At 43.1% G+C, this 16,692-nt stretch overlaps 1 protein-coding gene across 1 annotated transcript in view; it reads right to left on the reverse strand.

The window, feature by feature from the left end:
* Positions 1–16,692, reverse strand: part of LOC109400406 (polypyrimidine tract-binding protein 2) — a 1,522,650-nt gene that overhangs the window by 1,040,272 nt on the left and 465,686 nt on the right. The window lies entirely within an intron of this gene.

Here is a 16,692-nt window from a genome sequence, read left to right on the forward strand (position 1 = left end):
ATAATACGAACCGAGACCAACGGCAACGACCCCAGCGAACAAAAAGGACTTGCGATTGGAAACTCGGTACGTGTAACTGCCGATCTCTCAACTTCATAGGGAGCACCCGCATACTCGCCGATCTACTGAAGGACCACGGGTTCGGCATCGTAGCGCTGCAGGAGGTGTGTTGGACAGGATCCATGGTGCGAACGTTTAGAGGTAATCATACCATCTACCAGAGCTGCGGCAACACACACGAGCTGGGAACAGTTTTCATCGTGATGGGTGATATGCAGAGGCGCGTGATCGGTTGGTGGCCGATCGACGAAAGAATGTGCAGGTTGAGGATCAAGGGCCGATTCTTCAACTTCAGCATAATAAACGTGAACAGCCCACACTCCGGAAGAACTGATGATGACCAGGACGCATTTTACGCGCAGCTCGAACGCGAGTACGACCTAGGACTAGGATAGTACGACCGCTGCCCAAGTCACGACGTCAAGATCATCATAGGAGATTTAAACGCTCAGGTAGGCTAGGAGGAGGAATTCTGACCAACGATTGGTAAGTTCAGCGCCCACCAGCAGACGAACGAAAACGGCTTACGACTCATTGATTTCGCCGCCTCCAAAAATATGGCCATACGTGGCACCTTTTTCCAACACAGCCCAGAGCAGACGGAATCTCAAATCGACCACGTTCTGATTGACGGACGGCACTTCTCCGACATTATCGACGTCAGGACCTATCGTGGCACCAACATCGACTCCGACCACTATCTGGTGATGGTCAAACTGCGCCCAAAACTCTCCGTCATCAACAATGTACGGTACCGGCGACCGCCACGGTACAACCTAGAGCGACTGAAGCAATCGGATGTCGCCTCAGCATACGCGCAGAATCTCGGAGCCGCGCTGCCAGACGAGGGCGAGCTCGATGAGGCCCCTCTACAGGACTGATGGAGTACAGTGAAAGCAGCCATCAACGACGCAGCAGAGAGCACCATCGGGTACGTGGAACGGAATCGACGGAACTAATGGTTCGACGAACAGTGCAGAACGGTTTTGGAGGAGAAGAACGCAGTGAGGGCGGTAATGCTACAGCAAGGGACTGACTCGACAGAACGTGGAACGTTACAAACAGAAGCGGAAACCGCAGACCCGCCTCTTTCGGGAGAAAAAGCGCCGCCTGGAAGAAGCGGAGTGTGAAGAAATGGAACTGCTGTGCCGTTTCCAAGAAACACGGAAGTTCTATCGGAAACTCAACGCATCCCGCAAAGGCTTCGTGCCACGAGCCGAAATATGTATGCAGGGATAAAGACGGAGGCCTCTTGACGGACGGACGTGAGTAGATCGAAAGGTGGAAGCAGCACTGCGATCAGCACCTGAACGGCGTGGAGAACGTAGGCACGGGAGCTCACGGCAACGGAAGAAACGACGACGCCAGTGCAGCGGAGGACGGAAATGAACCAACTCCCACGCTGAGGGAAGTTAAAGATGCCATTCACCAGCTCAAAACCAACAAAGCAGCTGGTAATTATGGTATCGCAGCTGAACTCATCAAGATGGGCCCAGGAAAGTTGGCCACCTGTCTGCATCGGCTGATAGTCAAGATATGAGAAACCGAAACGAAAAGCTACCGGAGGAGTGGAAGACCCCTTCCTGCCCCATCCACAAGAAAGGCGACAATTTGGAATGTAAGGACCTCAGGGCGATCACTATTTTGAATGCAGCCTACAAAGTGCTATCCCAGATCATCTTCCGTCGTCTGTCACCTAAAACTAATGAGTTCGTGGGGAGTTATCAAGCCGGCTTCATCGACAGAGTTCGATTTGGTGGCTGGAAGCAGATCGGGTCGTTTTCATGTTATGTACGTCGCGTCCGCAGTGAGAAATATTGATACATTGTATCGTGCCTGAACCTACTTTGTACACTATCACAACGTGGCGATGACATTTGAAACCCGGTAGTGCACGTAGTTATGAATAATTTTGCCTACTTATCAGGCTTGAAGTTCGTGAAATATCTCTCTAAATTCGTACCGGTGGTAGGTTTGTATACTAGCACCACGTGGTGGTGACGTTCGGAACTGGAAGAACTCATAGTCGTGAACAACTTTGCCTAAGATCGTACCTTTCTGTCTGGCTTCAATCTCGTGATGTATCCCAAAAAAGTCGTACCGGAAGTCACTAGTACACTAGCGCCACGTGGTGGTGAAATTCAGAACAATGCTTTTCATGACCTAGAAGTACTCTTAATCCTGAACAACTTTGTCAAAGATCGTACCTTTATATCTGGCTTTAATCTCGTTATATATCTCTCTAATGTTGTACCGGAAGTCACTATGTACACTAGCGCCACGTGGTGGTGGCATTCGGAATTATGTTCTCCATGACCTAGAACTACTCGTAGTCATGAAGAACTTTGCCGAAGATCGTACATTACTATCTGGCTTCAATCTTGGTTAAGGACAAACGTCTTGAAATCCCGGTTCAATAGTGCATCAAAACTTCAGACGCACAAATCTTAAGAAGCAAGCTTCAAACAACAATGCATTTTATTATTCTGTTCTTGCTCACTTGTGATAAGCTTAAAATAAGAAGCTCAGGTGCGCTGGTTTTGTTTACGAATAGATGTGTGCCCACAAAATCGTGAGTAGGTGCCAAAGTCGGCCATTGTGGCGGCCATATTGGGATTCTAACAAGTCTGTCCTTAAAGGTCGTACCGGAAGTAGCGATGTACACTAGCGCCACGTGGTGGTGAAATTCTAATCTATGCTCTTCATGGCCTAAGTACTCGTAGTCCTGAACATTTATGCCGAAAATAGTACCTTCCTATCTGGCTTCAATCTCGTGATATATCCCACCAAGTTCATAACTATGCTCTTCATGGCCTAGAAGTACTCGTAGTTCTGAACAACTTTGCCGAAGGTCCACCATTTAACCCAAAAAAACTTTTTTCGAAGATCATAAAATGGATCATAAACGCTCAAAATTTCATTGCATTCGGTTCATTGAATCCGGAGATATAACATGTAGATTGTAGGCCGCTTAAGTTTTCTTGTATTAAATATAATGTTCTCTTAAACCCGTGGAACGGAATATTTTGAACGCGTTGGATTTCTCTTCGAGTTTTTGCGAACATTCTCTATCCCACCAGAATGTAGGATCACGAATCTTATTTTTCCCCGATTTAAATCGTTTCGTCTGAGACTGCATCAGGCATCGTATAAGGGCGTTGGAAAAGTTTTCGTATCTGGCTTTCACTGGATCAAGATTTTTCTGTGAAGATAGTTTTACTGATAACAAGTCTCTAAATTTATTCCATCAGTCGATATTTTTTGTCATGTCGAAAATGAAATCTTCTGTAAGAGTATCCGTAACAATTGTTGGAGTGTATTCTGTAATTATTGGCAGATGGTCGCTATCATTGGGATCATCCACCACCTTCCAAGAGCAATACAAAGCCAGGGAGTTAGAACATAGGGATATATCAACGCAATTTGATGCATTTGGTGGGCACGCTATTCTGGTATGTGACACGTCATTCAATATAGACATCTGGTTTTCGTCAATTATCTATATATATAAAAATGAGTTTGAAGTTTCTTTGAGGCAACAAAACTCACAAACGGCTGAACCGATTAGGATGGCGCTTGCACGGTTCGATTGGTTTTCATGGTGGCTGTGTTTATATGTACAAAAAGTTGCGAAAATCAACTAGGAAAGTAACAAAATTGAAAAAGAACTGATTTTCTATGAGCTGGGAAGAAAATCAACACGACCAAAAAGAAATCAATCTAGAGTGCGGTGCTATTTTGAGCTCAACAGTTGTCAAACCACCACAAGACGGCAAGACAAAGTTTGCCGGGACAGCTAGTATTATATAAAATATTACCTCTTGCATTGTCTCTGAGACTTCCCCATGAAATTCCATGTGCATTCAAGTCGCGCAACAAAAAACATGGTTCTTTAATTTGCGAAAGACTGTTCTGCAAATCTGTAAGAGTACACCGACCATTCGGAGGAATGTATGTCGACAAAATTGTAACAAATTTAACATTAACTTTCACAGAAACTCCAACACACTCTACACTACCTGACGTAGGAACGCTGATCGATTTGAATTCAATACACAAAAAGGAGCCTTATGGCGGAGTCATGATTGTAATACGAAACGGTATACCGCTGGCGGTCTTTTCGAAGTATGTAATAAAAAGGTACTCTGAAATTTTTTTCCTCAACCAACCAAGTTTCGCAAATGCAAAATATATCTATGTTGTTTTTTGAGAACAGGGCTTTTAGATGATCTAACTTCGGGATGACACTGTGCGCGTTCCACTGTAGAATTTTCAAAGATTTTGAGGAAGTACTACTCAGATAAAAATAATGAGATTTACATGTCATGTAAACTTCAGTTTAGTCATGTAAACTTAGATGGCTTACATGATATATCATGTAAATTTGTGTTATATGTCATGTAAACACACAGAGTCATGCTGAATTACATGACATATAATGGAAGTTTACATGATATTTTATGACTTTTACATGATATGCCATGTAAACTTATGTGATATCCCACGCTCCAATCATGTGCATCATATGTCACAGAACTTAACACCTTTTTTCGATCTGTGTACACAGTATCAAAAATCCGTGTAAACTTACGCGAGATCTAATGCACATAACGGGAATGCCAGCACTGGCACAAAATTCTGCTAGCATTAAAATTTACATGTCCAATTTTGATTGCAGCTGTAAATTTTAATCATCGTGTAAATTTCCTTTGTAGTGTTTTTGGTTTGGTGGTTTGTTTTCAACTGGAGAATTATCAATCAGAAAGAGAACCGAGGTGGAAGTGTCGAAATCACTGAAACCTTAAAGACCATCATGGAGCAAGTTTATTCACCGTTTAAAGAAATAAACGAAAATCGTATTTAACCTCTTTATTTATCTCATTTTATGCAAATTGCAAAATTCACTACAATCGTCCCGTCCTGGAACCTGCTGCTGCTGTTGCTGCCTAGGAATCCACATCGTCGAAGCTCTTGCACACTTTTTATGCACTATCTCAGACAATCGAATCACTATCTTATCATCAGAAATAAACACTGCTTCATCTAACTGCTCACAAATTGATGAAATTTTAGGAAATAAATTGAAAATCACTACAAAATCACTCCGCGCTTGACCACGACTGCAAAACACACATTTGCCAATATGGCCGACTGCCGCCCCGGTGCTCAAGCCAACGCCAGCCCTGATCACACGCCAGTCATGTAAAATTCAATCAACCTTCCCTGAATTTTAAAAAGGCAGAGCAAAATATAACTATAATGAAATAGAATAGACAGTTTTAGCAATCGTGTAGTTTTCATTGATATTTCGGGAGAAATGTATGTGTATGATAAGGCGCATATTTTTACGCTTGATTTCAGATTACGCGAAGCTTTTTTCTGTGAGATCCGTAATTCCGGTGTGCTTAATATTCAGATTTTCTTTCTGTGTACTAGAGTCCATTAGTTCTGCGCAGGGGTTTCAAGGGGCGTCGATGAGGGATGTTCCAGAGGGCAGTCAATAAAGGGACTAACTTTTCGATCATATCTATCCAGAACTGATCGATGTTCAGAAACTTGCATATGGTTTTAATCAATTCTGAAATGTTTTGTCCAGAAACACGTGGCAATTGCTCAATGTTTTGAGTTTCAATTCTTCGGAACCCTGGAATATCTGTTCCGCGTGGAAGAGGGAGAACGGATCCTGTGAGCTATGTGCTTGCTGATGACCGGCTGTACTCGGTGGTTCAGTTCGCTTGTCTTTCCTTGTCATATCGCTTTTTGGAGAATCTGGCTTCCCCTTGAAATCTCTCTTTCTCTTTCTCATCGACGGTCGAAAACTTCCGAAGGAACTTTCCCCATCCCCATGTTCATCATCTTTCTGATGACACAGTGGTTCGAAAACATTTTCTGACTCAAACCGAGGACTAACCTGTTGGACCAACGCTTGATAAGACGATTTGCTACGGTTTTGTAGAATTTTCTTATGTTCCTTCCTCTTCGTTTGATAATTTTGGCAGTTTTTGATGGAATCGTGTATTTCGTTACAAAGAAGGCATTTCTGGACAGTGTTGTTTGCTTTTTCATAAGCAGACGCGTCATGCTGATCTCCACGTTGCACGCAACGGGGTTTTGAAGAGCAATACTTACTGGTGTGGCCAAGTCGACCACACTTTGGGCATAACATGACCTTCGGTGAGTAAAGACGGACATTGAGAAGAGCTCCGTTTATGCAGAGTAGATCAGGTAAAGCTGTACCTGCAAAAGTTACTCACATAGCGTTCGATGGTGTAAAAGAGGCTTCATTAGATGCTACTTCTTCGCGCATAGCGAGTCTTTCGCATTCCAACACAGGAAGCATCGAAAGCTGAGGATTAATGAACTTTCCCTGGCCATATTGCAAGACTTTCTCAGGAGAGATCATTTCGTCTATACAGAAACTCAAGTCAATCGGTTCAAAAATGACTTAGTTATAGCGGCAAGTGCCCAAAATAGGTACACCTGCCCAAATGGTACAAGACCCTACTTGAACATCATTAGTCTTAGACAAAAATTTAAATTTATGAGAAAAAATGCAAAAAAGTACGTATTCCCATACTAAATCCCATACAAATATAAATCGCATTGTGGAATACGGTGACGCAAGCAATCGCTCCCATATTTTGCACAGTTGTTTTGGACGCTAAAAGGAATCGAAAAAGCTTTGTTCCAAAAAATCCATCTTGTTGACTCACGATATTACGATACATTGCTGCATCAACATGAAATGACGTCGTTCGTCGTAGAGGTTCCTATAAAAGTCCAACCTATTGTAATAAACCTCCAACGTACACACTACACATATGCAATGCATAGAAGTACCCATATAGACACAGGCAGGTTACTGTATGCTGCTTCCATATATCCACCAATTACACTAGTTTATATATATATATATATATATAAAACGAAAGTCGTGAACTTCTGTCAGCGACCAAAATTTTTGAAGCACAATTTAGCGCTGGTTTCGAAACCGTGCTTCAAAAAAATTTAAGTAGAACAGTTTTTGAGTTTTAGGTCAATATCGAGTTTTACAACTTTTTAAAATATGGAATATAATTAAATTCAAATATCTTGCGTTTTGTTTAACTAATTTTAAATATTTTTCCATAAATTAAAAGCTGAATATAATACCATTCGATCACCTGAATGCAGGTTTTGCGTCAGATTGCAGAAATTCAATATATTGGCGAGTTTTATGGACGATCTCCTTGAATTTTAGCTAAATTTCCAAAAATATTTGAAGAAATGAATTTGTTTCAATGAGAAAATATCAATCTAAAAATTCTTTTTCAACGTTTATTTGACATATCATATGTAGGCGAGTTACAGTAAAAAATTCAGCTCAATCGGAGCATTGATTACGGAGAATGAGATGTGTGAAGTGAGCGACGTTGCTTAAAAATAGAACAAAAATCGATTTCAAATCATCAACCTTGTATGGAATTTTCGACTTCGCTCTAGAGTAATGCGGGGCAAAATTTCTCACCTAACAGACTTCACAAAATAACTATTGAACGAAAAGAAAACAATATCGTTTTTCTTCGTTAAACGGGTCCCTATCATGTTGCTTTCAAAACGTAGTACTAGATTTTTTCGTATTACTTTTGTAGTTTTGGTAATAACATTATTAATACAAGTACTCCAATGCGAACTTTTGCCCCATAGTGGGGGCAAAAGTTCGCATTATGCGGGGCAAAAGGTCGCACCTTGTACAGGGTAGTTTATTGGTGTGATGTTCATTTATTTCATGTTAATTCATGTTTATCTTTTCACCCTAGCCATGAAATCTGTTTCTTTCTGTTCTTAGCATTACGGTCCAACTGGAATACGACCTGGTGTTCAGCTTTTGTATAGAGTGTGTTTTATGAAGACTTCCACAACTATTAACTAAGAGCTGTCCTTTACAGCGTTACTGAAGTTGTCAAAATACATTGTGGGGTAATCATAGTGATACGTATTGCCAACAATACAGGGATGATCAGTATCGGCTGATCATGAATTGATGAGAATTTGTAACTGGTATTTATTCAACTAACCCTAGATGTAAGCAATGAAATTGTATCACCCTAACTCACAATTAACTCTCGCGAGAAGTACAAAGAGCTCAAACCATACGACCAGTTGCAAGTCTCACCAATGCAATGCTCATACACTTAGATCAGTACCAAATATAACGGAGAAGAGCTTACAACAAACCTGTGGCGATGTTTTGTATAGCATCTCGGTCCCGTGTGTGACAAATAAAGATCAGTGAACAGATGTGAAACAAAATACGATCAGCTTCGAGTGTCCGAACTTTCTAATCTGACTTGTGATATACAAAGACCACAAAATCACACCTACTATTTCGTCGTGCGTGAAACTTTCGTGACAGAATCGTTGACTCAGTGCTACAGAAGGTCTCTGGGGCCTGAATTCTACCGTCTGTGAGGAAGGTGAAACAGTGTTACCGCAACAATATTGGAGTGCTGGAGGTGCTAATTGTGTCCACTGGTTCTTGTGCGCCGTTCTGGGAAGAACGGGAAGCAAAACCTCCGAAACCCGGCAAACATAGAGTCTGCGGCTCGAACACATGAAAAAAATCAAATATGCAGCAAAACTGTTGAACTGGACCGTTATCGAATCTTATCCCCGTCAGTATGGTGATGTATTATAATTGTAAATTTACAAACTAAGCTATGAAAGACCCCGGTAAAGTAGATGAACATAAGACCTTCAGAAACATACGAAAAGACACGACGAGGATCACGAAGAAAATGTTTTAAAATGGTTTTTAGCCATTTTTCCTTTATTGATTTAAATTTGTGAACATAATGTTTGTCTTACAAACAATCTTCTTACAAAACTAAGTTCAGATCCTCTGTCGCAACGATTTCAGGGTGCGTAGAGTAAGGTGGGGCAAAAGTTCGACCTCAGTTGATTGTTCAACCTATTTCAAAAAATCGAAGCAGATAAAAATAAATAAATACCGTGGTGTGATTCTACCATCCATGAACTAAAATTTTGTTGAACAAAGTTACGCCAAATGTCTTTTCAATTTTGAGTTACAACACTTTTTGTATGTGTGTGTTTTATTCGAACTCTTGCCCCACCACTGGGGCAAAAGTTCGAATCTAGTGTTTGTGGAATTTCGCTAACCGTAGTACACTATTTTGACACTTTGGTAATAGGAATACCTGAAACCACTTGATATTTGATGTTAGAACTGGAATACACTTTAAAATTCGATTTGGATTTTACCCAAATCAGGGTTAAATTTACTACACCAAAAATTAGTAGTTTTCCGCCAAATCCAGATAAAACAACATTTTTTTTCAACTTTAATCGAATTTTCTCACTAATTCCATCACTCTTAGAGATAACATGCACATTTTGCAGAATTTTAGGTTTCTACCTAAAGTTGCCACATGACTCGAACTTTTGCCCCACAATTCGAACTTTTGCCCCACTATGTGTAAAATACGATTTCCAAATCTTTTCTGCAAAAAGTTATACATGCTAGAGCATCTTCAAAATATACCTAGTTACGCCCCAAAATAAAATATCGAATTCGATTTCATCACTCTTTGGCGAGCGTTCGTGCGAGACAGTCGCAACTTTTCGTTCGTCCGGTTTGTCTCCCGATACTATCCAGTTCGGTGGCTTTTTCCAAAGTGCTAGTTTTCCGAGTGATCAAGTGTTGAAGTGAAAATCCCTAGTGGGACGCGTGCGGTTGGCTAGGCCACAATTTTTGTCGCAAAAGTTCGTTTGGTTTGAGTAAAGTTCACGTTTCGTTTTCATTATATCACGTGGCGCATTGTCCAATTATCGAGCACAGCAGTGCAGCACCCCCCGCACACCGCGGCGCTCGCGCGGCCGTGATCGGCTTCTTCCAGTGAGTACCCAAGCTCATCGTCGTCGACAGCAGCAGCCCACCGAGAGAAGAGCAGAGAGCGTTCAACCGCCGCACACCAGCGCAGCGTCGGGCGCTCAGCAGCAGCTCGCTTCCTCCCTGTGCGGGCCATCCGATCGCTTGGACCTGTCGTCGTCGAGCCTGTGGCTAAACAGAGTACACAGAGATAAGTACATAAAGTTACCTCTCGTTGTTCCCCCCTCTCCACTGACTCTTTGATTAGATTTAATTTGGTACATAAGTAGTTTTTTCTCACTTTTCCTGTAGCGTTAATTTTGTCCCTTGTTTTTTGATTATTTCTCGTCCCCGTGATAGTGTTAGTTTAAGGTTTTTTGAGTGCCCCGTGGTGGTAGTCAACTACCACAATGGGCGATGATGACGATGGCGGGGGTACGTCGTACCGCATCAACGAAGCTTCGTTATTGGCATAGGACTGCTCGAGCCAACAAGGCGATGTAAATGCTAATCCCTTTGTCTCCCTTCACCCTGGTGCTTCTGCAATGGACACCAACAGTAAATCTGTTTCGACGTCCCCCCGCCTCAAGGCCTACCCTCCCGACTTTGGCGGGCCATATGTTGTTTTCTTCCGACCCAAAGGCAAACGTTTGAACACCGTTCAAATCAGCAAGGATCTGACTAAGCGGTATTCTTCCGTTGTCTCCATTGACATGGTCGGTACAGCTAAGCTTCGGGTGACAGTAGGCGACCGAAAACACGCTAATGAGATTGTGGCCTGCGAGTTGTTTACACTTGAGTACTTCGTTTACCTACCGAGCGCGTCGATAGAGATTTCGGGGAAGGTCGCCGACGCATCTTTGACCTGCGAAACGATCATGCAAGGCTGTGGTCGTTTCCATAACCCTTCTCTACCTCCTGTCCAGATACTGGATTGCCGGCAACTGCATTCGGTATCCCAGGAGGGCGAGAAGAAGGTTTACACACCATCTGAAGAATTTTCTGTGACCTTCTCCGGATCTGCATTACCAGATCTGCTGGTGATTGGCAAACTTCGGCTACCTGTGAGGCTGTATGTACCGAAGGTAATGAATTGCATCAATTGCAAGCAGCTCGGCCACACCGCTCAGTACTGCAGCAATAAACCTCGCTGTGCAACATGCGGGGAGAGACATGTGGACGGTGCGTGTAAAACGCCGCCCAAGTGTGTTTATTGTGGCAGCGACCGTCCACATGATCTGATTGATTGCCCAAGGTACATACTGCAGAAAAAACATCAAAAACGATCGTTGCAGCAGCGATCACGGCGAAGCTACGCCGAAATGCTGAAAAAAGCTGCCCCGACCGTTGAATCGCGTAACATCTACTCGTCTTTATCTCTCGATGATCAGGGCTCTGACTCTGAGGTCGGGGACGGGGTTCCCTTTGTTTTCAAGGGTGAAACGAGGAAACGGATGAGACTCCAGAGACCCACCAAAAAACCTCGGAATCTGCCTAGCAGCGACCCCCAACCCACCATGACAAATTTCAAGAGTGGTAAGAAAGTCACAAAACGTTCCCCTCCGGGTTTCAAAATCCAGGACGAACGAGACTTTCCATCACTCCCTGGAACATCTAAAATCCCAGATGTCCCACGCTTTTCGAATTCTCAACCGGAAAGACAGCATTCGGAGCACCAGGAGCAACCTCAGGGTGCACCATTGTTTACGCTCTGTGGCATCGTAGACATCATCCTCAGCTTCTTCAATGCTTCAGATTCCGTGAAGAACATTGTAAAAGGACTTCTTCCTTGTGTGACCCCTCTTTTGAAGCAGTTGGCTTCTAAAATGCCCCTCCTTGCGACAATCGTATCTTTCGATGGCTAATTTAACCACCGAGGTCGAAGATACGATTTCGGTTCTACACTGGAACTGTCGTAGTATTACACCGAAATTAGACGTTTTTAAATTTTTAGTTAACAATTTACAATGCGATGTTTTTGCACTATCCGAAACATGGCTGACACCTGATGTAACCTTACCTTTTCCCAATTATACAGTAAAACCTCCATGAGTCGATATTGAAGGGACCATCGACTCAGGGAAATATCGAGAAGTGGAACAAAAATCCTTTGGGGAGCTTTTTGAAGGGACCATCATAGTAACCCAGAAATTATTTTTCATTATGGAAAAATTTACCTCCATGAGTCGATATCGAGTCAAGGAACATCGACTCATGGAGGTTCGACTGTAATATCATTCGCCTTGATCGATCTGACTCGTACGGAGGGGTGCTTCTAGGGATCAAGAAGCAGCACTCATTTTACAGAGTCGATTTTCATCCGATGACAGGCATTGAAGCCGTCGCATGTGAGGTGACTATCCGAGGTAAAACCCTCAGTGTTGCCTCCATATATCTTCCTCCGAGAACTGTGATATCTCGCAGGGATCTCGCCCACATCTGCTCGGTTATGCCCGAGCCTCGGCTGCTCATGGGAGATTTCAACTCCCATGGTACAGGCTGGGGGGAACTGTACGATGACAGCCGTTCAACGTTGATATATGACCTCCCTCTGCGACGACTTCAACATGACAATTTTGAATACCGGAGAAGTTACACGAGTGGCACCTCCAGCTCAAGATGGCAGCCCTAGAAACAGCCGATTAGACCTCTCAATCTGTTCGAGCTCACTATCGCTGGAGTGTACATGGAAGGTTATCCAGGATCCCCATGGTAGTGATCATCTGCCGATTGTTGTTTCTATTTCCAATGGGTCACATCAACCTCCATCTATCGACATCGCCTACGATCTCACCAAGCACATTGACTGGGAGAAGTACGCAGAAGCAATTATCGACGGTGAGCAATCGGTAGAAGTCCTTCCACCGCGGGAAGAGTATCAGTTTCTATCAGAACTGATCATCAGTAGCGCGCTTCAGGCACAACGTCGACCAGTGCCAGGTCCGTCGGTTCGCAGGAAACCCCCCAATCCGTGGTGGGATAGTGAGTGTACAGAAATCTATCGCGAGAAATCCGCGGCGATCAAAGAGTTTCGGAAACGCGGTTCGGTCGAAAACTTCAAGCGGTTCGCTTCCCTTGAAAGCAAGTTCAAGAACTTGATCAAGGCGAAGAAAAGCGGTTACTGGCGTCGGTTCGTCGAGGGTTTGTCGCGCGAGACTTCGATGAGAACTCTTTGGAACGTCGGTAGAAGAATGCGTAACGCGTCGTCGGTCAACGAGGATCGAGAAAGCTCTCCTCGGTGGATTCTCAAGTTCGCAAAAAAAGTTTGTCCAGATTCCGTACCCGTGAAGCGAATAATTCGTGATGTTTCCGAGGATAGGGACGACATGGATAGGCCGTTTTCGATGGTTGAATTCTCACTTGCTCTTCTTTCATGTAACAATTCCGCTCCAGGAATAGATCGAATCAAGTTCAACTTGCTTAAAAACCTCCCCGACGTCGCTAAGAGGCGCTTGTTGAACTTGTTCAATCAGTTCCTGGATAACAACATCGTTCCGGATGACTGGAGACAAGTGAGGGTGATAGCTGTTCAAAAACCCGGGAAACCCTCGTCGGATCATAATTCGTACCGTCCAATCTCGATGTTGTCTTGTCTACGGAAGCTGTTGGAGAAGATGATTCTCTTTCGACTGGACAAATGGGTTGAATCGAATGGCATGTTGTCAGATACACAGTTTGGTTTCCGCAGAGGCAAAGGTACGAACGACTGTCTTGCGTTGCTTTCTTCAGAAATTCAGCTTGCCTTTGCTCAAAAGCAGCAAATGGGCTCAGTGTTTTTGGATATTAAGGGGGCTTTTGATTCAGTTTGTGTCGATGTTCTTTCTGACAAACTACACGACAGTGGCCTTTCACCAATTCTGAACAACTTTTTGTATAATTTGCTGTTTGAGAAGCAGATGAGTTTCGCTCATGGCGACTTGACAGTTTCACGAATTAGCTACATGGGCCTCCCCCAGGGTTCATGTCTAAGCCCCCTTCTTTACAACTTTTATGTCAGAGACATAGATGATTGTCTCATGGAAAACTGCACGTTAAGGCAGCTTGCGGATGACTGTGTTGTCTCTGTAACGGGATCAATAGCAGTCGATCTGCAAGGACCACTACAGGATACTTTGGACAATTTGTCTACTTGGGCTCTCAAGCTGGGTATCGAGTTCTCTCCGGAGAAAACTGAGATGGTAGTCTTTTCTAAAAAACCACAAACCGGCAAAGTTTCCGCTCGTTCTGATGGGTAAGACAATCACTCATAGCATGTCTTCACAATACCTCGGCGTCTGGTTCGACTCCAAATGCACCTGGGGGAAGCACATTGTGTATCTGATACAGAAATGCCAAAAACGAATCAACTTTATGCGAACTATTACCGGAACATGGTGGGGAGCACATCCGGAAGATCTGATCAGGCTGTACCAAACAACCATTCTATCGGTTTTAGAATACGGTAGCTTCTGTTTTCAATCCGCGGCGAAAACACACTTGCTGAAGCTTCAACGGGTTCAGTACCGTTGCCTTCGGATCGCGTTAGGTTGCATGAACTCGACTCACACAATGAGTTTAGAGGTACTTGCTGGTGTACAGCCTCTGACAGACCGCTTTGCGGAGTTGTCGTTCCGGTTCCTCATCCGATGCGAGGTTGTGAATCCGTTAGTCATAGAAAACTTCGAAAAGCTGCTCGAACAGAATCCCCAAACTCGTTTTATGAGTGTGTACTACTGGTACATGACGCTGGAGGTAAGCCCATCTCTGGTTAACACCAATCGTAACAACTTCTCAGACTTCGACAGCTCCTCTGTGGATTTTGATCTCTCTATGAAGGATGAGATCACCGGTATACCGGAATCTTTTCGTTCCATAGGTATTCCACAAATTTTTGCAAGTAAGTTCGGGCATGTTAGCGGGGCCAGACAGTTCTTCACAGATGGTTCCAAAACCGATGATTCGACTGGATTCGGTGTCTACAACGAATTTCATAGCGCCACCTTTATGCTTCAAAAGCCATGTTCGGTATATATTGCTGAGCTAGCGGCTATATACTACACCTTAGAGTACATTCGCACTCTCCCACCTGAGCACTACTTCATTTTTACCGACAGTCTAAGCTCTCTGGAGGCTGTTCGGTCAATGAAACCGATGAAGCACTCAGCGTACTTCCTGAAAGGAATACGCCAAGTCTTGAGTGCTTTGTCCAAATGCTCATACATCATCACCATAGCTTGGGTCCCTTCACATTGCTCAATTCCGGGCAATGAGAAAGCGGACTCTCTGGCTAAGGTGGGCGCTAGCGAAGGCGATATTTATGAGCGTCAAATCGCCTTCGACAAATTTTTTGAATTGGCCCGTCAGGAGACCTTGATCAGCTGGCAACACAAATGGAGAGATGGAGAGATGGGTAGATGGTTGCACTCCATCATTCCACAGGTGTCGAAGAAGCCATGGTTCAAAGGGTTGGATTTAGGACGCGATTTCATTCGTGTGATGTGTCGGCTGATGTCCAACCACTATTTGTTGAACGCACATACCTTTCGTATTGGACTCTCAGAAAGCAATATCTGTGTCTGTGGCGTGGCTTACCAGGATATCGAACATGTCGTGTGGGGATGCAATGAGTATCGTGAGGTCAGATCTGAGCTGCATGAAATTCTCCGGGTCCGAGGAAAACAACAGAAACCCGTTAGAGAAGTGTTGGCAGGACTTGATTTGGAATACATGAACCTGATTTACCAGTTTTTGAAACGTGTTGATGTCAGAGTTTGATGTAGTACGTTCCTTGTTTTCGTTGTCCGCCTTTTGGTTTTGTTGTTCGCCCCTGTCTGTCGTCACCCCCTTCCGTTTGTCCTCTTCTTGTCGTTTTCTACCGATAAAGTCCTTTCTTTTTGGTTCCGTTACAGATATGGACAATTTGTCCCATCAAAGTTTTAGTATAAGTTAGCAAATAATTTATTTTAAACCCATAAATCCGTCCTTCCCATTTTTCTTCAATCCTTAACCTCGAAACAGCCGCGAGTACTTCGGCTTCCCAAACTAACATAGTTTTAAGGCAGTAATAAATTGTAAAATGTATAACCATTGTAAAAAAAAAACAAAAGATTTCGGCTCAGTTATGCCCATGTGGCGCCCGAGCCTTCCAAATAAACGAATAAGTAAAAAAAAAAAAATCGATTTCATTGAAATTTCATTCCATGCGTTGGAAGGGCCATCGCATGTTACAATTTTTTTTATCAAAAACCAACATTTTGTCATAACTTCTCGAAATATTGATCAATTTTCATAATTTTTGGAGTGAAAGACTCTTTTTCAAAAAGGGTTCGAACAACCTTGACACCCGAAAGAAATAATTTGAATTGAGCTCAAAAGCTTGAAAAGAAACTCTTGCCCCACTCGAACTTTTGCCCCACTTTACTCTACTACTCATATTATGCATATATAGTAGTTTCTATACGAAATTTTCATTGTTTCAAAGATTCTGTAATTATATTGATCTACTAGACTCAGAACCCAAGTAGCACAACTTGTTATATAATAGTAGAAATTCAACGATTACAACATAATCTGCTGTATTTTTCTTGCATTATTTACTTGATTTTAGACACTTAAAAAATCAAAACAGCGCAAAAAATGGCGGCTTATAAAACATCTATAAGTTATATAAGATGTATTGTGATACACTTATAATACTAATTATGTCGTTCACACCTGACGCATAATTAATAATCAGTTTCCATCATGTTATTTGTCTGTAGTTAATACTGACAAAATACTCAGAT

This window comes from Aedes albopictus, chromosome 1 (assembly GCF_035046485.1).
Source record: "Aedes albopictus strain Foshan chromosome 1, AalbF5, whole genome shotgun sequence".
NCBI lineage: Eukaryota > Metazoa > Arthropoda > Insecta > Diptera > Culicidae > Aedes > Aedes albopictus.